Here is a 23,252-nt window from a genome sequence, read left to right on the forward strand (position 1 = left end):
CAGGGAAGGCTCAGAGCCTTTCCTGAAGACAGGAGGAGGCCCTGTGTAGTCTGCAGCGCCCAGACAGGGCAGAGCCTGGGGGCAGTCATGCGACCCCCCCCCCCAATATTATGCCTGGGGCACATGCCCCTCAGGCTCTATTCTAGATACGCCTCTGATCCCACCTCTCTCCTCTCCTCCACATTCCTCCTGCTCAGTCACCATCTTCTTTTTCCAATCCAGGACTAGGAGGAAGAACAGTGGAGATGAGCTCATGGACACAGGTAGGTGAACCCCATCAGTCTACTACCTGAGGCAAACACCTCAACCAGCCTCACAGATGAGACAGCCTTGGATTGGACTGAAAGACCATTGCTCTGTAGTAGAGTACAGGCTCTGAATGCAGAAGGTCCCAGGTTTAATCCCTGACATCTCCCTCTTATGAAAGGATCATTGGAAGTTGTGCAGAAAAAGACATCTGAGCAAGAGGCTAAATCACTGCCAGTCATAGCACACAGTGGCCTATGTGAACTAATGGGCTGAATCAGCTCAAGACAGCTTGGTACGTTCAAAAATTCCATCTGTGACAGCTCATTCATCACCTGTCATTACAGTCACAGAGTCACAAACACCCACATGAGAACTGAATCCTACGGTACAGGTCACACTCACACAAATAGACAAACACACACACATTTCTTTTTGTGGGGCCTCAGGTTCACAGCCAAGGTCTGCACTCTGCAGAATCTTACAGATATAAATAAAATTTACTACAGTAGACTTTATATCTCTACGGCAGAACGGAAAGCAATCAAAATACGCACTTAAAAGTGCATGCAAGTTAATGGACCAAATGGATCTAAGCACATTTTAATATAAAATTGCAAACAAAGCTAGAGTAGACTACCCTAGCGCGGGGGGGGGGAGACCCTTAGGCGCAAGGCCCAATTGGGAGCAACTGGCCCAATTAGCTAAAAGCCAGCCCTTCCCACCACTGTAAATTGAGCCAAAGCATCAGTTCCAACACTGCAATACTATACATATCTACTCAGAAGTAAGTCCAATTATGTTCAGTGGGGTTTACTCCCAGGAAAGTGAGTGCAGGATTGCACTTGGTGGTCTCTCTACCTGCTGAGGAAGAACAAGTCTGAGCAAGAGAAAGAGTTTCACTCTGAGCACGGCTGTCCCCTCACAATTCAGTCGCTATGACCACACGTCTAGAATTTGGAGGATGGGGATTTTCCAAGTGGGCTGGAGTTCCCTGGACATTGCAGCAGTTCCAGGAAATGCGTAGTCAGCTGACAATGTCACCATGCCAGCAATAAGGCCATCTTCGAGTCCCTGAAGAAAGCAGCAGCTCAGTGGTGAGACAATTCTTTCACATGCAATCAGCCCCCCCCCCCCCGAGTCTTCTGTTAAAGAATTTCAAGCAGCAGGGCTGGGAAATAAGCCCCCTCTCAGCTGGAGACCTGCTATGAGTCAGCTTGGAGAGTGGTGGGCTGGATGGACCCATGGTCTGACTTGGCAACTTCATATATTCATTGGCCAAGCAAGCCTCAAATTCAAAGAACGGTTAATTTCAAGCCTCCCTGGATGCCCCCTCTGTCTGCTCAGGAAAGCCCTGTCTCCCATTCAAGCTAGTATTATTCACAGAATGCCCTCTGCATATGCTCGGATGCACTCTGGTTTTTTTCCCCACTTTGCCTGTGCATCAGGGTGTGCGTTCAGAGCCTGGTTCCAGAGTTGAGATTATTAAGCCCTGCTTGCTGGATTGAAGCAGAAGGGGAGATTTGGGAACTGAACTGACATCTCTGCACAGTGAAAAGATGGCTAATGGATGGGAAAATAAACCCCATAATAATCCTGACGGGTAAATGCACAGAGAGAATGGCCAGCTACGCTTCGCTTTGCACCACTAGTTCTTGAAACCCCAGTAATTACTGGCGGGATGAAGGGAATGCAAACACAGTAGCCGTCAAGGACGGGGTAAATTCAGGGAAATGCTTGTGCAGTCTCGTCCCCCCCACTACAAGCACAGTGTTACAGAGCTCCAGAGTGCCACCTTGTGGCCTACAGCAACCCACACAAACACTTTAAGACAGGTGCAGCTGTCAAGCTCTAGCAGAAAGATGCAGCCCACTGAGAATACAGTACTTCACAAGTTGAATTTCTGACCATCATGGTGATGAAAAAAAGAGAGTTGGGGGTGAAAGAGGTGAAGCACCCAGCCCATCCATAAGGTTGATCTAGGGGTGGCAGATTACCGGGGTGAGGGCACCCATCAACTGCCCACCTCCTCCCACACACTAGATTTGAAAAGAAAGGATCAAAGCATAAGAGGAATAGAGCAGAAGGGTTTTCAGTGGGGTCGGTTGGAGCAGTGGAGGCAAAAGCTGATGTGTTGCTGGGGAAGGGAAGTAAGGCACCTTGCAAGGGTACCAGGATGTCTCGGGCCAGATCTGTACCCTAAAATTTAAACTGTGCTTGAACCCAGGGCAATTTATGCAAAAAATATATGCTCTCATCTATAAATATAGCTCACATTCTAGCCTGGGGAAGAGTCAAGTGGAACTTTAAATGCTGCAGCAGTTCAGTTCAATAAAAGCATTACCAGACCTCTTCTTAAACCAACATGGTTACTGACATTTCAAACTAGTTTTTATACTGCACATTCCAGACCCTCCAGGCGCCAACTCTCCAGAAACTTCAGCTGTAGAAACTCATCTTCAACACAAAGAGGACAAAGTGGCCAGGCCACTAAAGAGTCTTGCTGGTACCCTCAGAAGAAACCCTTCCCTACCTATAAGCACAAGGTCCATCAATCTCTCCTACTAGTAACCTATGGAGGTGGAGTAGCTTAACAAGAGACTGAGCTGCAAATTGGGCCTTCCATGATTCAAACCTTGCCCCTGGGCCCTGCCATGAACGTATCAGGTAGCCTTCGGCAACCCACTCCCTCTCAGCATCAGCTTTTCTGTCTGCAGTACAGGGACAATCACACTGACCTTACAGGGTTGTTGTAAGGACAACATCAAGACTAATACACAAGAAATGCTGCAGACTCAGAAAGTACAATATAAAAGCTAAGTATTTGGATTATTCATGGATGTTTTGGGACAGTATCTGACTGAATCAGCCCTTTGGGGAAGGTGGAGATGTTGTGTTTTTTGTTTTGTTTTGTTTCAAGACAAGTTTCTAGTCCCTGTGGGCATGCAAATATGCTTGAAATGCTAACTGAAACATCAGAAGTTAGAAAGGCAGTTGAATGTCCAACTACTGGGGCGAGGACTCTGATGTCCAAAGTTACCTGTCCCGCTCCATAACTCACAAAAGATTAAAAGGGAAGACAGGTTGCAATTGTGACCCTTTCCAAAAACAGAGTTTTAAGTGTTTTCTCTTTTAAGATGGCCAAGTGCAGAGACTACCAGTGATAGTTTTGCTCTTAGCTCAAGCATTTCTGCTTGTTGGGATGGGGGTGGGGGCTCTGAAGCCACAAGAACCTCTTTCAGAGGCAGGTGAGAAGATGGTGGTTTCCTAACAGAAACTGCCCCTTTCCTTGTGCAGGCACTAATTGTCCAACCACACAGAGAAGATGCTACTATATTAGAAAGACTGGAAGTGACAGAGGGCCCCCACCACCACCAAACAGTCTGCACGGTCCAGGCAGGGGGATGACTGGCACCTGACTTCTTTGCTTTAGTAACAGCCGCACCCCACTACTTCTACAGTTGCCGTGCGGCCACTGCACAGGATAGGCAAAAAGGCCTGGTTTCCAGAAGCCAGTTCTCCTACTTCCAAACATCAAACACTTCAGAGTCACAACAGGAGAATTACCCAGAAGGATATAAACAGAGCTGAGCAACACCTACTCTGATAATAAGTGAGGTGTAGGAATTAGTTTGTCAGCAGAGGAACAAGGAGACCCAGGGTCAAATCTCCGCTCAGCTATGAAGCTATACACAGTTTCTTGAGAGTAAGACCTATTAAATACAATGGGGCTAACTTCTGAGTAGACATGCATAGGATTGGGCTGTGAGTGACTCTGGGCCAACCACTCTCTCAACCTGGTCTACCTCTCAGGGTTGTTGTAAAATGAACGAGGAGAATCTCATCTCTCAACCATGAGCTCCTTGAAGGAAGAATATAAACATAATAAAGTGTAAACCCAATTACATCTCTAAGGCAGGAAGAAATCAACTTAAATAATTATAGGTTCTTTGCCCCAAAGCATCCATCGGAAGAAGAAGACATTGCATGTTACAGGAACAACAAACTGAAGTCACAACTAGTAGAATTGCCCTTCCATTAATGGAGGATAAAGGAGTCCTTTCTAGGTATAAACCAGCCCTGGTGTGGGGTGAAGTTTTAATGCCAGCCACATGGACAACTTTCCCTTCCCTCACAGAATTTGTCTTGCAAACATTCCAACATCTCCAGCTACCACACTAACACCACCAGTTCTTGGTCCAATGACTCACTGTCACAAAGATAATAAAGCCCAGATGACAACATGTAATGATCTTTTATACTTTGGGTTGAAAGTGGAAAGCATAGACCACCAAGCAATCGCCACAGGGCACTTGTCCTTCTTTGCCCCAAAGCATCAAAGTGTGCTTTGAGAACACCAGGTGAAAAACACAACATGGACCTGTGTACCCAGAGGGCATGGCTGTTGTTTCTTCACCCTGAAGGCAAGCCCAGATTGACTCCTGCCAACTACATACTCACTTCCTCCTGAGCCAACAGCACAATGCATTGCAGATCCAGTTTCTGTTTGCATTTACCAAAAAGGTGCGGCTAACCCATCCCTAGGGTGCTGTTGCCAGAGTGCTGTGGAGGAGGCGGCCCTAGGGAAAGGAGCCTGGAGCCCTCCAATGAACATTCCTCTGCAGACAAACAACTTTGCTTGCCTTGGTAAAAGACATTCCACACCTTGGCAGGGCCAAGCTGCCTCTCTCAGTCCTATAAATCAGGACCGAGGCAGCACAAAACAGCTCCAGAGTTCATTTCAGCTCAGAGGAACAAGCACTGTACCCGTCTCCAGGCCCTGGTTACAAAGGGGTCTTCAAAGAGGCCTGGCCTCTATGCTTCCATTCATTTAAAAAGCCTCTCTAGCCCTTTTCCTTATGGAGATAAAGGAAAACATAATTATGCACCCAAGTCCACTGTATATACAACTAGAGTTAGAAAAAGCAAGGATAGTTCCCTGCCCCAAGAGGTTTACAGTCTAAATACACAGGCAATATCCTACCACCTTAATTAGTATCCTAAGTGGGAGGCAAACTTGCTCTTGCCTTCTTGCATTTTGGTCAACACACACAAACAAATGCACTGGAATAATTGTGAGGCACTTAAATGCAGTTTTTTTTCACTGCGAACTTGGTTGTTTTAAAAATAATGTTTAAAGTGAATTACTACCCAATCCTATACCCTGCCATGTTTTAATGTGCAGCCATGCCAATGGAGGCTGTGCTATATGCTATGGGGGGGGCAGTCGGACAGCCTGCAGGAGGTAAGTCAAATATTTTTTTACTTACACCCCCCCCCCCAATGGAATGCCCAATCACCTATGGGTCTCCTCAGACACACATCAGGCATTTGCTGGCTTATGTCCAAGAAAGGAGGAGGGGCAGCTTCAGAAGGGGGGGATAAGATCTGGTACACACTGGTGCCACTGAGATCCAACCCTCCTCAATCCTCCCCAAAACTTCCCTTGCCCTCCCCTTCCCAGCCTATGACATGCCTCAACCACCAGCTCACTGGGGCCAATGGAGGCTTCTGGAGCTGCTGCTGTCCACACTGCACAACAGTGTGCCCATTTATGACAGCTGCCTGGGTTTCACATTGCCAGAATGTGCCCTGAGCCGCTGGAACATGAGTTCCAGCCGTGCAGGGTGACCACAGCATTCATTTCTAACATGATAGGGCAACATTTCTCAAACTGTGGGTCGGGACCCACTAGGTGAGTTCAGGTGGGTCCCCATTCATTTCAAGGTGTATTTTATTTTTAATATATTAGACTTGATGCTACCATGGAATATGGCAGCATTTGAAGAAATGTTACAGATCTGTACTTTTCCAGGCCACTTGGTACAGTATATGCGTTTGACAATGATAGTCAGTGGGGCTTGCTCCTGGGTAAGTGTGGATTGGACAGCAGCCTTTGGGATGTTTGGGGAACTTTTTTTAACAGATCAGCAACTACTTGGGAGGATTAGGAGGGTTCTCCTTCAAATGAATTTTTAAACTTATACTTATTGTAAACTTTTAATTTACTTACAGCGCAAACCTATCTTGCACTGGAACAGGCAGCCCAGGAGGCCTGAGCTGTATCCAGTGCAAGATAGGGGCCCAAAGTGGCTCAGCTGGAGGTAAGGGGAACTCTTTCCCTTATCCCAGGGTAAGCCACCACAGCCCCAATGGGTCTCCTCAAACTTGTGCCACCTCTGGAGGTGGCATAAGTCCGAGGCGAGCAGAGCAGCTTGCAGCCGCTCTATGCTGCTCCGGAACGGGGGCTAGGGTCCGGCATATCTGCCAGGTTCCAGCCCCACCTCCCGCTCCTTGCCCGCCTGCCCCAAGGACCACCCTCCCCCATCACAGAATGCCTCCCTCCCACCTCCTCCATGCCCACTCCAGACCCTTGCCTCGGTCGAGCTCAGCCAATGCAAGCGCCCCTGCCCGAGTCCGCAGGGAGGCTAGTTTCAGCCTCTGCTGGCCGATGCGAGACCCTGCGCCAGCCCAGCCAACTCTGGAGGAAGTGCAAAGTGCTTTACGGCACGTTTGCAACCCTCCTGGGCTGGCGCAAGGGATTTTCGCCGGCCCAAGGGCAAGTTTGGATTGCACCCTTACTTAATTTTATTTTGTCATATGGGGGTGTTAGAAAATGGTCCTGTTTGATGACGTCACTTCCCACTATGACATCACTACCAGTTTAATGACATCATTTCCTGTTGGTCCTGACAGGCTGTCATTCTAAAAAGTGGGTCCTGGTGCCAAAAAATTTGAGAACTACTATGCGAGAATATCTAGATTTAGGTGTGTGCTGTTTGGTAGGCTCACTCCTTCAGTTAATGCTTTCCTGGGCCCCATTTTAGACTGTCCTCTTCCCCAGGTTGGAAACAGAGCAACCACAAACACTTTCTGGCTTCAAATGATTAAAGCAAAGTCTGTGGGATGGTAACACGGCGCTCTTTGCAGGCAGAGAAAAGTCCCTAGGATGGAAGAGATAGCAAGCAGGCAGAGTAATGGAGGAGGCAAACAGATTGTGGGCTTTTGTTAAATACGGTATTTGCAAGGTTGATGTGCTCAATTTTTTTTCCACAGATAGCAATCAAAGAGAGCAAGAAATCCTTGCAAACGCACCCTCACATGGTGAAAGAAAGATACAGGCAAGATGCAATTATAATATGTTCTGGCTTGAACCAAAAGATCCAGCAACCTATTTCTAAAATGGGGCAGCTCGATAAGCTCATGTGATGCCATGAAGGCAGCCACCCTCCTGTTTTGTTCGTCTCCAACAGCATTGGTGCAACTCAACCGGTCTCCTTGCAAGTTCAGTTTCACACACTAAATCATCAGCAAATTAAGATAAATGTGAAGATACCAAGAAACAAACTCAGGAAATGGCCACTGTGGCTTTTTTGACAACAGCAAGATCACCCATCTTATCACCTTAATGTTTTCCTGGCCTCCCTGCTGCAAGAGAAGAGATAAGGTGACACCCACGACCACCTGCCCACCCATGGGGGCTTCACTTTAACCAGCATCACGTTCATTTCCAGCCAATTTACATTGTCAATGAACAATATGTACTACAAGAGATAGCACTTCACAACAAGCGCGGCCCTGACATTCCGTTTAGCTAAGTAAAGCCTGAAATAAGAAAAAGGCCTCTGAGCACAAGAAGAGCGCAACAAAAAACAACCCAGTATTCATAGGGTGCTTTTGTGCACACACAGGAGGAACACACAGGAGGCTCAATCCAGACTGAGACCACAGTAAGGGGCCTTTAATAGTTTGCCCTTATTGTGGTCTCAATCCATACTATCCTCCAGCATATAGGGGAGAGACTGTAGCTTAGTGGGAGTCAGGGCCAGCCTAAGGGCAGTGGGGCCCAACTAGAAATACACTTTGTGGGGCCCCATCACAGCCACGGTCTGTAGAATCTTATACATATAAATAAAATTTATATCTCTATGGCAGAATGGAAATCAATCAAAATGGGTGCTTATAAAGTGCATGCCAGTTAATGCACCAAATGGATCTAAGCACGGATCTATAATGGATCTATAACATTGCATACAAGAGTAGATTACCTTAGCATGGGTCCAACTGGGAGCAATTGGTCTAATTGGCTTAAAGCCAGCCATGGTGGGAAAGCATTTTCTTTGCATGCAGAGGATCCATTGTTCAGGCAGCTTCCTATTTACATTGGGGAAATAACACCTCCATCGGTAACAGTGATGTCTTAAAGAGATGCCAAAATTCTAGTGAAATTAGCCCCCCCCCCATCTGCTTCAAGCCTCTGTACATAGGTCCGGTTCCAGTTCACTGAGTTCAGTTCAAAACCACCATCATCACAGTTTGGGGCTTTGGCTTCAAGTGCTGCCCATCTCCCTATCACTCAGTGGTTTGCTCTGCATACACAAAGTGTGTTTGTATTTTAGCCTCCAGCATCTACAGTTAAAATGATCTCTTTTAAGCAGCAAGGTTAGGAAAGAGTCTCTACCTGAGATCTTGGAATGCCACCATGAGTCAAAGTAGACAGCATGGAATGAAATCTGCCAACAGCCCGACTCACCACACAGCCACTTCATATGCTTTCTGTGCATGGAACTGCCCTAGGTTCAGTTTCATGGTTATTCTAGGACAGGAGTGGCCAAACCATGGCTTGTGAGCCACATGTGGCTCTTCGACATACAATATGCGGCTCTCTGAAATATGTTACCTGAGCTCCTAGAACATATTGGAATCCCACAGCTCAGACAAGGAGAATCTGCTTTACACACAGAAGGTCTCAGGTTCAATCCACAAGATAATTTCCAAATAAAGATTATCCGCTCTTCCTAAAACCCTAGACCAGTGGTTCCCAAATTGTGAGCCAAACTGTCAGCTGTAGCTCCCTGGGGAGCTGTGGAAACCAGACAGGGAAGCTGCAGAATCCTCGCGAAAATCCTGCTACTCTATACAATGTATAGGACTGTACCCCTAACGGAGAGCCCAACCAATAGCCCAGTAGATCAAGGGACCTGCTAGCTGAAAAAGTTTGTGGACCACTTCCCTAGACAATCGTCAAAGGGAAAACACTGAACAACATGGACCAATTAAGCAGATGAGTGGAACGGACTGGAAGATGGCATGATGGATAGAGCAAGGGTTCCACTTACATCCCTAAAGCTTCCTACATGAATCCGAAGGGCCTGATTCCTTGTCCCTTGGGCACAAACCTGGTACATCACAGTAAAACCCAGTGAACCCAAGCGAAAGCACACACTTTGGACAAACTGCACACCAGAGACACTCTTCCTCATTCACAGAGCGCCTGGATTTGTCAGCAGAGGCAACCACATCATGAGGAGCAAAATGAATCATCAACTCTCATCACTTCATGACCAGAAAGGGTTATGCTCTGTATTTAATGATAAATCCAATCCATATACTTCCCTTAGAATCACTGAATTCTGCAGCTCAGAATTCTGCAACTGAAGCTTTTTTGGTGGTGGCACCATGCTAATGCAGTTTATTTCTTGGGGAACCTGCATCAGGCCCCTAACAGGTTACTCTGAAGAAAGGCATGAAGTCATTTTCATTCTGCCTGGCTTTTTGTGGATTCTTCGAACACTGTTTATCCCGTTGCTTATCATACATTTGTTTTATGGTTTGTAACTTTTTATTCTATACAGTAGTTCATATTAGGCTTATATTTTTGTAAGTCACTTTGTGAAGATTTGGTCCTTAAAAGAGGTACAGAAACTTATTGACTAATAAATAGATACAATCATCCAAGGGTGGCCTTTCCCCAACACTGAGCCATCAGCTCATAGATGCAGGATGCTATCAACATAGATCACAAATGTAACCTATTAGTAGAGACAGTGTAAAATGATGTTATTTTTTTCTAGGGACAACAGTGTTACCTAAAAATAAAAATTGGTGAAAGCAGTATTATGCGTTTTTATTCCAAATTAACATTTTAATCAATTTTAAAGCATTTTTATCAGGTGTAACTGTCATATAGGTGGTATATATGTGCTTTATTTTTTTACCGCAGCTCTTTGGGGATAGCCAATTATTTCCCTATATCTTCTGATGGAATGTTAATCAAATCTTTGCAATAAGAGGTTAAATGTTAGACCAGGGATGTCAAAATCTAGGGTGAAAGTTAACAATTACTTGGCCCTGGGTCAAATCTGGTCTTCAAAGTAACGCCATCCAGCCCTTCAGTTGCCAACCCCCAAGAGCAAAAATGAGTGTGTGGATAAACAGCATCCTACAGCAGTGGAATTTGGCAATAGGACACCTTGAGGGGTGAAATGGGGGGGCATTCACTGCATTCCCCCCTCTGAACCCCTAAAAGTGGTCCAGCGGCAAAAGTAGTTGCTGAGCAGAAGTGGCGTAGCTAGAGGGGGTGCAAAGCACTAGGTTTTGCAGAGATCCTCACTGCCAGCGTGCAAGGGGCCCCTCTTCCTATGGAGCTATTCCAGGTGGTGGGAGCAAAATGGAGGTGGTATGTACACCTGGAATGGCTCTGAAGGGGAGGGGGAGGGCCCCTTGCAGGCTGCAGTGAGGTTCCCTGCAAAACTTAGTGCTTGCATCCCCTCTAGCTATGCCACTGCTGAACAGGAGATTCGGTGTTGTGTCACACACTGAAGAAACTTAAGCAGAAACTGCAGAGGAAGCAAAGCTGCCAAGATGGCTTTTAGCTAATTAAACCACAGGAGGAGGAGGAGGAAGGGAAGGGAGGGAGTCATGTGAGAACAGCAAGATTTCAGACAAAGGTCAATGGTTTTTGAAGAAACCATCCCCACCCCAACATTTCAGCTATGTCATAAGAAGCTTGGCAATGCAATGTTACCTCTGGTCAAACATCCTGCCCCTGAATGAAATGTATGGATATTAGAAAAGTCCCGCTGGATCTTGTTTCTCGCAGTGACCACAGGCTGCCTCCGGGATTCCCACAAGCAGGATGAAGGCATATCTCTCCCCTCCCACTGCTTCTCTGCAACTGGTATCCAGAAGCAGGGTGCCATGGAACCTGGAGATAGCACATAGCCATCTCAATTAGCAACCACCAAGAGACCTGTCCTCCATGCATTTGTCTAACCTCCTTTTAAAGTCACCCAACTGAGCAGCCATCACCATATCTAGTGGCAATGTATTCCACAGACGAATGACACATTGTGTGAAGTGTCTGTTTTTGTCCATCCTAAGCATCCATGCAAACCATTTCACTGGATGACCCCTAGTTCAAGTACTGTGAGAGAGGGAGAAAAGCCTCCCTCTCATCACACCATGCATAATTTTACAAGCTTCAATCATGTCACATACACACCCCAAATCGCCTTTTTCTGATCTAAAAAGCTAAACATTGCAGTCTTTCCTTGTAAAGAAGATGCTCTGATCATTTTGGTTGTCCTCTTTTGCACTTTTCCCAGCTCTACAATATCGCTCGAAGTGTGGCAACCAGAACCGTATATGTCGCAGTGAGCCTTCAATATAAAAGGCTAATGGGGGGGCGTGTCCGACAATGCCAAAAGTCTTAAATCCAAACGTATTGACAACAATGCACACACGTAAGCGCAAAACATATATTTCTAATTTTTTAAAGACACAGACATCTGTTATATCAAGGATTTGGTGCAATCCAATGTAGTCATATCATAGATTTGTCTAGGGACATTGTAAGATTCACAGTCTCTCCAGGGTTAAGGAAGTGAAGTAAAAGAGGAAGATTCTATATTATGTTATGAGCTTCCTGTGACTTTTGTCTCAGTCCTAATGCAGGCCTTTGTTTTGTGACAGCCAGCTTTTATTGTGCATCCTCTGACCTTTAAACATTTTGCTAAATTTCATTCTCTCTCCTCTGCATTCATAGGTAGTCCTATGAGTGTCCTTTGTTTTGTTCTTTGTGCATTGTTATATATAAAGATTCACAGTCTTATTCTCAATCCCTTTCATAAACACCAGTAGCATAGAATCCATCTTCTTCACAGCTGTTGCACACATTGTATCAACCATTTCACTGAGTGATCCACCATGACCCCAAGATCTTTCCTGTTTTGTTACCAACAGCTCAGACCCCATCAGTACATATCTGAGGTTGGAATTATTATTTTTTGCCGCAGTGAGCACGGTCTCACACTTAGGTATACCAAACCACTTTTTCCATCCTGTTGCCCATTCATCCAGTTTAGAGAGTTTCTTTTAGAGCTTTTCATAACCTGTTTTGGTTTTTACAACCTTAAAAACATAGTTTGGGGTCAACTGCAAACTGGACCGCCTTGCTGTTCACTCCAATTCCAGATAATTTCTGGACAAGTTAGAAAGCAGAGATCCCAAGGCTGATCCTTGAGGGAACCTCACTTCTTACTTCGCTACACTCTGAAATAGGTCCATTTATGCCTACTCAGACCTGTCCAAGTTGCTAAATTTACTCAACAGCCTGCAGTGAGGGTCTTTGTTAAAAGCTTTTTGAAAGTTCAAATACTGTATACAGCGACTAGATTGCCTCAATTCACATCCCTGTTGACACTCTCAAAGAATTCTAGAAGGTTAGCGATTCATGACTTTGTAGAAATCATGCTGATTCTTCTTCAACAAGTCTTTTTCTCCTATATGCTTAATATACACGCTTGTTCTATATGTTTAATACAGCTCTGTTCTATATGCTTAATACAGTCTGCCATTCTCATCCGCAGATTCAGCATCCCCGGATTTGAAACAACATGAGTGCTGCCCCCGCATCAGAAAGGCTTCAAGGACTTCCCGGATGCCTCCGAAAAGCAAGTTTTTTGTAAACACTTTCTGGCCTCAGAACACCTCCTGTCTGGGAGGTCTTTTGAAGCTTTTCCAAATCCGTGGAAATCGGTATTCACAGTGGGTTTAGGAATGGATCCTCGTGGATACTGAGAGCCCACTGTAATTTTATCTTTAATTACACAGGCCAACATACAGTTTGCTATCTTAAAAGTTAGACCTATTCCTGGATTTATCCGAGGTGCTGATTCCAAAAATGGCATCTGTCTTGCCCTATTACCTCTAGTTTCAGAGATATGGTACAGCCTTGTAAGTGAATGGTTCAAGTGGCTTCCTCGTGAGGAAGCCTACACCATGGCTTCCGCATGGAATAGCTGTTTGAACCAATCACTAACAAGGCTATGCCGTATCTCCGAAACTAAACACAATAGGGCTAAACTGATGCCAATTTTGGAATCAGCAACACAAATTCATATAAAACCATGATATTGAAATTTCCCAGAACGCTTCTTAAATATTGGTGTTACGTCAGTTACCTTTCAGTGCTCTGGCACAGAGTCTGATTTAAAGGATAAGTTACATATTTTTGTTTGAAAATCAGCAATTTCACATTTGGACCCAGCAAAACTTTGTTAATTTTTAATTTGTCAATACTGTATGCTCTTGTCTAACTGCTTCCCTGGCAGATTTCCTACTTTTAATATATTTAAAGAAGTTGTTATTGTTTGCCTTGATATTTGTAGCCATGTGCTCTTTGTACTTCTTTCACATCCTTTATTGCCAGTTTACATTTCTTTTCCCATACTTGCTGTTCCTTTTCATTCTCTAATTTCAGCAAGACTTCCACTTTCCGAAGGACACTCTATTGCTTTTTATAGCTTCCTGGACTTCACAAGTGAGCCATGTTGGCATCCATCTAAACTGGTGACTCCCTTGACTGATGATTAAGAGCCCAATCCAAAGCTCTTAGCATTGATCCACTGCCAGCACTGAGTGTCACAAACTTGCCGTAAGGCACATCTGCAGCTCTCATGCTAGATCAGTGGTGGCTGGCGCTGGGTTAGAGCTGGACTGCCGCTGCTCTGTGGTCACCCAAACCGCCGGGCAGTGGAGAGGTAAGTGGGAATGTGGGGAGGTGGTGTTCTAGGGTGGGGGGAGGCAGGCAGAGGGCGAGGAAGGGCAGGGAGGAGGTGGGACCAGAGGAGATCTGCTCCTCTGCATCCAGAGCCTCCATGAGGCTCTTGATTATACAGTGGCCCAAGAGTTGCCATAGCCACCCATAGTGGCCCAAGGGTTGCCATTGAGCGGCTACTTGCCTTACGTGCGGGAAGGGGACAAAAGTTCCCTTCCCCCTGAGGAGCCATCAGCAGCTGCCCTGCTGTACGCAGGATACCGTGGCAGCGGTTTTGGCACCGTAGCAATCCTGGCGCAACGGGCAGCTCAGGATTGGGCTACCTATGATATCCATTCTAGTTGAGCTGCTGTTGTGGTGTTCTTAAATAGTCTCCATGTGCTCTGGAGGGATTTGGTTTTCCTGACTTTCCCCTTTCAGCTTCCTTTTTGGTACCATCACCTCTTTAAAGTCAAATGTATCTGTGTTGGGCAGTGTCATTTACAGTCCAATCCTAAGCATATCTACTTGGAAGTAAGTCCCATTATAGTCAATGGCACTTACTCCCAGGTAAGCATGGACTGCAGCCTTCATGTCTCTAGAAATTTTCTCTCTTTGTCATGGTCTGAACATGAATTTATCCCATCTGGGTGAGGGTGCCTGAAGTCACCCATTGCTACCTTGATTTTCCTTTGGATGTTCCTCTTAACTTCTTTGTACAAGTCCAGACTACCCTTAGCATTTGATCAGGAGGGTGGGATAGCACATCCTCAGTACTAAATTTGGCCTGGTATTTCCACCCTCAATAATACTATGGAGAAATCTGGTCCCTCTAAGTTTTCTAAACTGTTGAATTCTAAACTTTTATTGACATACAGTGTTACTTTTATTGATGTACAGTGTTACACCACCCTCAATACCTTCCTCCCTATCAAGTTTGTATCCTGGTAACCACATCCTTACTAGTTCTCTATATTTCATCAGGTTTCTGTTATACCCAATATATCTATATTCACCTTTGCAATTAACACCACCTCACTGATCTTGGCTTGGAGGCTTCTGGTATTTGCATATAAACACCTTTACACTGTGTCCTCTTCCAAATGTTGTTGGTGTGTGCCTTTGCCCATGTAGCTCTCTTACTCTCTTTGACTGGATAATCTGTCCTACTGTCTGCCCATTTCCAAATTGTACTCTTTCTCCTTCTGAATGAAGGGCCGCATTTCTCAAACTGTGGAACTTGACCCAATTTTGGATGGGTCTAGCAGAGCTTCCAATGAAAACAGGGGTGATGGAAAGATCAGATAACCAATTGCCTCAAACCCTGAGGCTATTAAAAATCAGATAGCTGCTAACTGCCCTGCAAAGAGCTAAGCTCCTGCAGTCTGCAAGGAGCCGAGCTCCTGTAGTTCCAAAATTCCCAAATCAATGGAAAAATAGCTTTAAAGTCTCACTTCCAGGTTTCTTGCTCCTCCATTGTTTCCCCAGAATGCATCGGTATACCGCATTCAGCCACCAGATGGGGTGAATAATGGAATCTCGTGGATGACATTATAACTATTTAATACAGCAAAGGTAGGAAATTGAATTTTGATGCTTTTCACCTTGTTGCAAGACATTTAAAGGTGGACCTCGGTATCAGTGGTGAGTTAAATCAGTGGATACTGAGGTCCTACCTGTATAGGGAAATAAAAGTTTTAGCGTCTTTTTTTCTGATTTGTTTTTTTCCTAAGTCAGTCAATGACAGGTAATGGTAGTAGATGAAAGCTGGGTCAGAGAACTGAGCCCCTCAAGCCTTGAGGGCTTCCTCATTAGGGCTTCCTCATTACGAGAAATGGATTGAGTTTTTTTGCAAATAAATAAATAAAATATTTCTTTCTAGATCAACTTTTTAAAAATTATCATAAAGCTAGGTAGGTCCTGATAAGGTGTCATTTTAAAAAGTGGGTTCCAGTGCTAAAAGGTTTGAGAACCACTGATCTAGGAGATTCACAGACAGGCAACTCCCTGAAAGGGCAACTTCCATCAGCTTGGACTTTAAACTGAGTTTGTTTTGGCTAACACAAATCTGCAAAAGTCACCACTTTCTGGTCAAGAAATTATTGGGAGAAAGTTAGTTGCTTTGCAAAAGAGGGAAAACTGGGGCACAGAGTGCAAACTTCTAAAGATATAGATTCTTAAACAAAATAAAAACGAGGAAGATTTTTCCATACGTGTTCAAAGGCAAGTATGGAACTGTACTGTATAGGCAGAAGTTGGGGAAGAAGCTAACCACCAAATACCAGGTTCAGAGGGAAGGGCTGTATAGCTGTCAGCCCAATACAGAATAAATCACATAAACCATAAGCCAACAAAATGCAAAAATATATACCAAGAACTGCCAATAAAGGTTCACTAAAACTACCAAGAACAGAATCCAGGTTTTCTTGGCCCCAGTATCAATTACAGCACGTAATTAATAAGCATCCCCTTCAAGTCATTTACTTCAACTGAACTATTATCACCCAGCCCTTGTCACGCTGCCTGGAATCTGCTAGATCCTTTCCTTTGTGTCCCCACTGGCATTCCCAGGGGAGACTTCAAAACCAGTCCATCCAATACAATACCAGCAACTGGACTGCCTGGCATTAAAGAAACATAGGTTTGAGCTGGAGAGGCACCAGCTTTCTAGCAGACATGAAAGTCACACTGCAGAAGCCAACTGATGAAAAGAGGGCTCTGGTTTCCTAGTCACCACCACCAAGTGTCTTAGGGATACACGTTAAACTTTTGGATACCGGGCAGGATTGGCTCAAGACCTGAAGCTGCCTGCTAAATGTTATTGTCTCTTTACCTGGTGGTACCCCACATGCCACTTTTGCCACTCCCCCACCCCCTAAATCTGAAAAGGGAAAGAGAAACAAAGCAGAAGAGTATGTATTATGGAGTATAAGAAAGGAGAGTGGTGGGCTAGAGCAGTGGTCTCCAAACCCTGGCCCGGGGACCAGATATGGCTTACAGCAAGCCTCTTTCTGGCCCACGGCCAACCTTTTGTCCCCTGAAAGCCTCTGGCCCATTCGACTGAACAAGACCAGAACTGTGCTCTGATTGTGTCTGGAGGGTGTTCTGAGGGCCAGAGAGGTTAAATGAATGAGCCCATTCATTCATTTATTCACTCATCTAAGTTCCATCTCTAATTTATTTATTTAAATTTTATATTTAAATTTTTTTCCGGCCCTCCACACCACGCCAGATATTTTATGCGGCCCTCTGGCCAAAAAGTTTGGAGACCCCTGTGCTAGAGCATTAGAGATCTGAAAATGGAAACTAGATCACACACACCCCATTGAGAATACACAAGTTAACCATTCCTGTCTAACTTCTTGCCCAAAGAAAGAAACATCCAACATCTAGCCTAGTTCCTGCTCAAGTTGTACAGTTCAGATCTACAGTTTGCCATACACAGAGAACAAATGCATCACAGAGGTCACCAGATTTAACACACAAGCAAGTGGAACAACACCCAAGCACTTGAAAATAAAAAACCCATCTAGGAGGAACTGAGTGAAACTCTCTTCCTGATTTTAAAATTAGAAGGTACACTCATCCTTCAAAGTCTGCATCACCAAACAAATTGAACTTCATAGGTTGAAACTTCCTTTGATTTCCCTTCAAATCAAAGGGTAAGAGATCCTTCAAAGGCTGTCCAATCACAACATTCAGCAGTCATTCATTAAGAGCAGGGGTCTCCAAACGCCAGCCCGGGGGCCACATGCTGCCCATGACAAGCCTCTATCCAGCCCGCAGCCAGCCTCTTGTCCCCTGAAAGCCTCTGGCCCATTCAACTGTACATGACCAAGCTGTGCTCTGGTTGTGTCTGGAGGGTGTTCTGAGGGCCAGAGAGGTTGAATGAATGAGCCCATTCATTCATTTATTTACTTATCTAAGTTCCATCCCTAATTTATTTATTTAAATTTTATATTTAAATTTTTTTTCCGGCCCTCAACACCACACCAGATATTTGATGCGGCCCTCTGGTCAAAAAGTTTGGAGACCCCTGATCAAGAGTAAAGGATTCACACAATGTATGTGTAACAGGAAATGGAATCTATGAAAAGGAGTGTATATTCAAGGCAAGATAGGACAATATCGAAATTCCTTCTGTGGCTTAGGTCTACATGGGCTCATTCACACATGCAAGTAGCTGTTTGAGGGCCCAAACCTATCCAGTTTTCCAGTGCTGGTACAGCCGTGCCAATGGGGCATGCACTGCATCCTGTGGTGGGGAGGCAGTCACAGAGGCCTCCTCAAGGTATGGGAACATTTGTTCCCTTATCTCAGGGTTGCACTGTGGTCGCACCGGTGCTGGAAAGCTGGATAGGATTGGGCCCTGAAACTGCATGCCATCAAGTGGGAGGCACATGTGTGTGAACTAGGCGCAGTGCAAGCAAAAGGGCATCCTTCACGGTGTTCCAAGGAAATTTCAAACTCTAGCAGAGCAAATCCTTAAAGAAAATACTTGCCACCTTTGGAAGAACCAGCGTTCTTTGATAACCAAGAAAGGTGTCAAGCTCTTCACAGTCTAACACCTCCTATTTCAAGCCTTAACATTCAGATGTGGAGCCAAGCCCATTGCTCAAATGATCTCTAGGGAAACCCCGCCAGTCTTGAAGCCTCTCCAGAGAGAGAGAGAGGAAGAGCCTTGAGCCAAAGAAACAATACACAATTCCTTAAGGTTTTGGATGTATTATCAGACTATAATTCAATCCCCAGAGGTGAATTCCCTCATTCATACACACATGGGCACCTCACACCAAGGTACACTTCACTGCTGTGATTATGGTTTGATTCAAGCTTAGTGCCAGGGTCTATTTTTCATGGCCAGGCTCAGTACAGGGAAGTAGTTAGAAACAAAAGTGCCTCTGAACATGTACAGAAGACTCTGACACTGAAGGGAGGACCAATACTTCCATATAACTTGGATTAAGAATTGGACTTCAAAAAAGCAGGTAGAATTCACTCAGGATAAGGCATCTTCTGGAGTTGACATACTTGGGACTATGGTTTCATGAAACAAGAAAAGTCAGACCATTTGAGGCAGGGGGTATGGCAGACGTTTGTAAGATTATGAACAATTCGGAGAGCAGATTTGAATAGAAACTGGTCTCTCACTCTCTGTGTCACCGCCTGATTTTTGGTCATCCAAACATCATGATTCTCAATCCTGGGCCAAATGAAATGGTTTCTGACACAAATCTGCTGAAAACTGTGGCCACAAGATGTGGTGATTTTTTTAAAAAGTCATCTCACCTGGTGGTTAAGGGCTGCATAAAAGTCAAGTTGGCAGTGGCATAGCTAGAAGGGGTGCAAGGCACTAAGGCCCAAATTATAACCAACTTTCCAACTCTGGCATAGCTATATCACATGCATCCTGCAACTAGGGGGCAAACACAGAAGCCTCTCAAGGTAAGGGAATGTTTGTTCCCTTACCTCAGACCTGCATTGCCCTTACCTAGAAAGTTGGTTAGGATTGTGCCCCAAGACTTGCAGGGAGCCTCACAGTGTGCAAGGTGCTGCTCCCCGTCCCCTTCAGAGCCATTCAGGGTGCAGCAATTCGCCTCCGTTTTGTGCCCCCCACCCACCCAGAATGGCTCCGAAGGGGAGGGAGAGGAGCCCCTTGCACTCTGCAGGGCTCCCTGCAAGACTTAGGGACCAATCCTATCCAATTTTCCAGTGCTGGTGCAGTTGCACCTGTGGGGTGCGCACTGCATCCTGTGGTGGGAGGAGTAGTCACTGGGGCCTTCTCAAGTTATGGGGACATCTGTTCCCTTACCATGGAGCTACACTGTAGCTACACTGGAGCGGGAAAGTGGGATAGGACTGGGCCCTTGGTGCTTTGCCTCCCCACTAGCTATACCACTGCATGTTGGATAGGTCTCTCAACAGCCATACAGCATGCCAGCTCAATGGAGCCTCCATGTGCAGGGGCAGTGTATCTTAAGGGAAGATTAAAGAAGTACCAGCTATTTCTCTCCCACCCTTCTTGGGTATCCTCATGGGGGAACCCAGGACTTCTCCCTCCCAACCTCGGCCCCGGGACCCACCTGCCGACGAGGCATCCTCGTGGTCGGAACTGTTGCAGCTCCAGTCGCTGCTTCCCCCGGTCCCTGCTCCTCCTCCTCCTCGGTCGGGGTCGCTGCTGCAGCCGAGCGACTCCCTCTCCGGGTCCGGCTGAAGCTGGGGGCTGCTGCGGGGGGGCGGCTCGGGGGAGCTGCAGCCGTCGGGGAGGTCCCGATCGCGGGGGCGCCTCCAGCGCCGCGGGGGAGGCGGGGGGCGGACCGGGGGGTCCCCCCGGGGCAGGAGCCTGAAGCCCCCGGAGCCCTGGGGCGTGGGGACGAAGCGCTCGCCCTGGCCGGGCCCCGGGGACGCGGGGGGCGCCCTGAGGGCGCAGGGGCTGGCCGGGGCCGGCGGCGGGGGAGGCTCTCCCGGGGGGTGCAGCCGGGCGAGCGCCGCCTCCAGGTAGCCCACCTTGAACCGCTCCTCGGCCAGGGCGCGCTGGAGCCGCTGCAGGGTCTGCCTGCACCGGCCCAGCTCCTCCTCCAGGGCAGGCACCGAGCCCAGGCGCAGCGCCGGCGCCTCCTCCCCGGGGAACTCGCTGCGCCAGAGCCGCTGGAACTCCGCCGCCGCCTCCTCCCCCTCCTCGTCCCCCATGGCCGGCGGGGGCAGATCCCGGGCCGGAGCCCCCCAGGCGGGCAGGGCGAGCCACAGCCGTGCGCTCCCGGCGCAAACTTTCCGGAGCCGCTGCGCTCCCGGTGGCTTCCGCTCTCCACGCTTCGGAGGGCTGGGCGGGCAGCGGCGCCGCCTCCTCTGCTCCTGCAGGCGGGGCTGCACGCGCCGGGGATGCCCGGGAACCGGCCCGCCCTCCGCAGCCTTCCCGGGGAAGGAAGAAGTCCCCGCCCGGGGCTCGCAGCGGCAGCGCTCGGCTCCACTGCAGGCGCCTGGGACCCTGCAACGGGAGGGCGTGGGGGGCCCTGGGGGAGCTGCAATCCCAGCCACACTTACCTGGGAGTAAGCCCCACTGACTATAATGGAGCTTACTTCTAAGTAGACATGCCTAGGATTGGGCTCTCAGGCTGCAATCCTATCTGCACTTATCTGGGAGTAAACCCCACTGACTATAATGGAACCTACTTCTAAGTAGACATGCATCGATTGGGCTCTCAGGCTACAATCCTATCCACACTGTCCTTTGAGTAAGCCACACTGACTATAATGGAACTTATTTTTAAGTAGGCACGCATAGGATTGGGCTCTTAGTGCTTTGCCACCCCTCTAGCTATGCCACTGCATGTCGGATAGGTCTCTCAACAGCTCTACAGCATGACAGAACAAAGCAGCCTCCATGTACGGGGCAGTATTCCTTAAAGGAAGATGCAGGCTTCAAAGACAGGAACCAGCTACAGCAGTGGTTTAACACCAGCTCCCACTTTTTAGAATGAGAATCTGTCAGGACCCACTGGAAGTGATGTCATGACTGGAAGTGACATCATCAAACAGGAAAATTTTTAACAATCCTAGGCTGCAGTCCTACCCACACATACCCAGGAGTAAGTCCCATTGGCTATCATTGTTAAAAGCATACTCAGAGTAGCCAGTTAAAGGTACAGATGTGCAACATTTCCCCAAATGCAGTCACATCCCATGGTAGCATCAAATCTAATATATTAAAAATAAAATATTGAAATGAATGGGGACCCACCTGAAATTGACTCGTGATCCACCTAGTGGGTCCCAACCCACAGTCTGAGAAACACTGAACTATAGTATTCCTCCCCACTCCCTCCCTTACAGGGTCCTGTATATCTCCAGTGGAGCCAAGCACTGCGCAAGGAAGGCTGCGGTGCCACTGAACACCAAGGAAAGGATGTGGAAGATGGGCTGACTGACTGGCTGGCCAGTGTTTCAGTGTACAGGTACCACCAGTGCAGGGTGACCAGATGTCATGACCACAAAAAAGGAGCAGGCACCCCAAAATGTAGACATCTAAGAGAAATGTAGCATATGACAACCTAAAAGCTAAAAACACTCATCTATGGGTTTCGTGTGGTTAATTTACTGATCATTAAATTTAAAATTATATTACATATAGTGTATTAATTCCAAGAAGGCCATGCGCTGCCTGCTCACAGGGAAAAGACGGACATTTAAATTCTTTTCCAGGACACAAGGCTAAAAAAGAGGGTATGTCCTGAAAAAAGAGGATGTCTGGTCACCCTGCACCAGTGGTACTTGAGTTGGTGTCTGGTGGTACATAAGAACATCAGAAGAGCCCCGCTGGATCAAGCCAAAGGCCCATCAGCTTCCTGTGTTTTGCAGTGGCCCACCAGATGCCTCAGGGAGCACCCAAGACAACAAGAGACCTTCACCCCGATGCCATCCCTTGCACATGGCATTCTGAGGTAGCCTGCTTCTAAAACCAGGAGGTTGCACATGCCCATTATGGCTTGGAACCCATGATAGACTTTTTCTCCAGAAATTTGTCCAGTCTAATCCAATTCTGGTACTCACAGAACCTCTGGACACCTGCCATCCGGCAGCAAAACCAGGAACGTAACACAACAAACAGCAGTAGGAGGCTCAGCCCAGTGGGCAGAGCTCCAAAGCTCAAGAAAGCCCTCCCGTCCACCCCAAACCTCTTACTGGTGTTCATCACATCGCGTCTGGTCTCCCAACCCAGAAGTAATGAGTGATGATGTCATCACTCCTGGTGGTACTTCAAACAGGTGGACCATGTGAAGTGGTACAGCAGAGGACAAACACTGAGAAACACTTAGATAAACCATTTTATCACTGCACATTGATTTGCAAGTGCATCCCTTTGAACCTTTCCCTACTCAGACCTACTCCTGAGAAAATGGATACACTATCAACCTTCCTGAACCCTTCGGACCCTGTAGAAGGAGGAGGAAAATTAGCAGGACTGTTATATAATGCGTCAGCAGGTGGCTATTTCTGTGTTCTTTAAAATCTTTGTATGGCACCTGATCCATGCCAGTTAGACCAGTGTTTCTCAACCAGTGGTACTTGTACCACTGGTGGTACTTAAGGTGGTTTCCGGTGGTACTCACGGGACCCCCAAACCCCTGCTGCCTGCCAGTGAGACCAGTCACACAATGTGACAATCACCGGTAGGAGGCTTGGCTCAGTG

The 23,252-nt window shown here is 46.9% G+C and overlaps 1 protein-coding gene across 1 annotated transcript in view; it reads right to left on the reverse strand.

The window, feature by feature from the left end:
* Positions 1–20,222, reverse strand: part of ABR (ABR activator of RhoGEF and GTPase) — a 138,338-nt gene extending 118,116 nt beyond the window's left edge. Inside the window, exon 1 of the mRNA XM_066634796.1 lies at positions 20,149–20,222. The gene's annotated coding sequence lies outside the window, so the exon portion shown is untranslated. The remainder of the gene's footprint in view (positions 1–20,148) is intronic.
* Between the last annotated feature and the right edge of the window lie 3,030 nt (positions 20,223–23,252).

Source organism: Tiliqua scincoides, chromosome 8 (assembly GCF_035046505.1).
Source record: "Tiliqua scincoides isolate rTilSci1 chromosome 8, rTilSci1.hap2, whole genome shotgun sequence".
NCBI classification, from domain to species: domain Eukaryota; kingdom Metazoa; phylum Chordata; class Lepidosauria; order Squamata; family Scincidae; genus Tiliqua; species Tiliqua scincoides.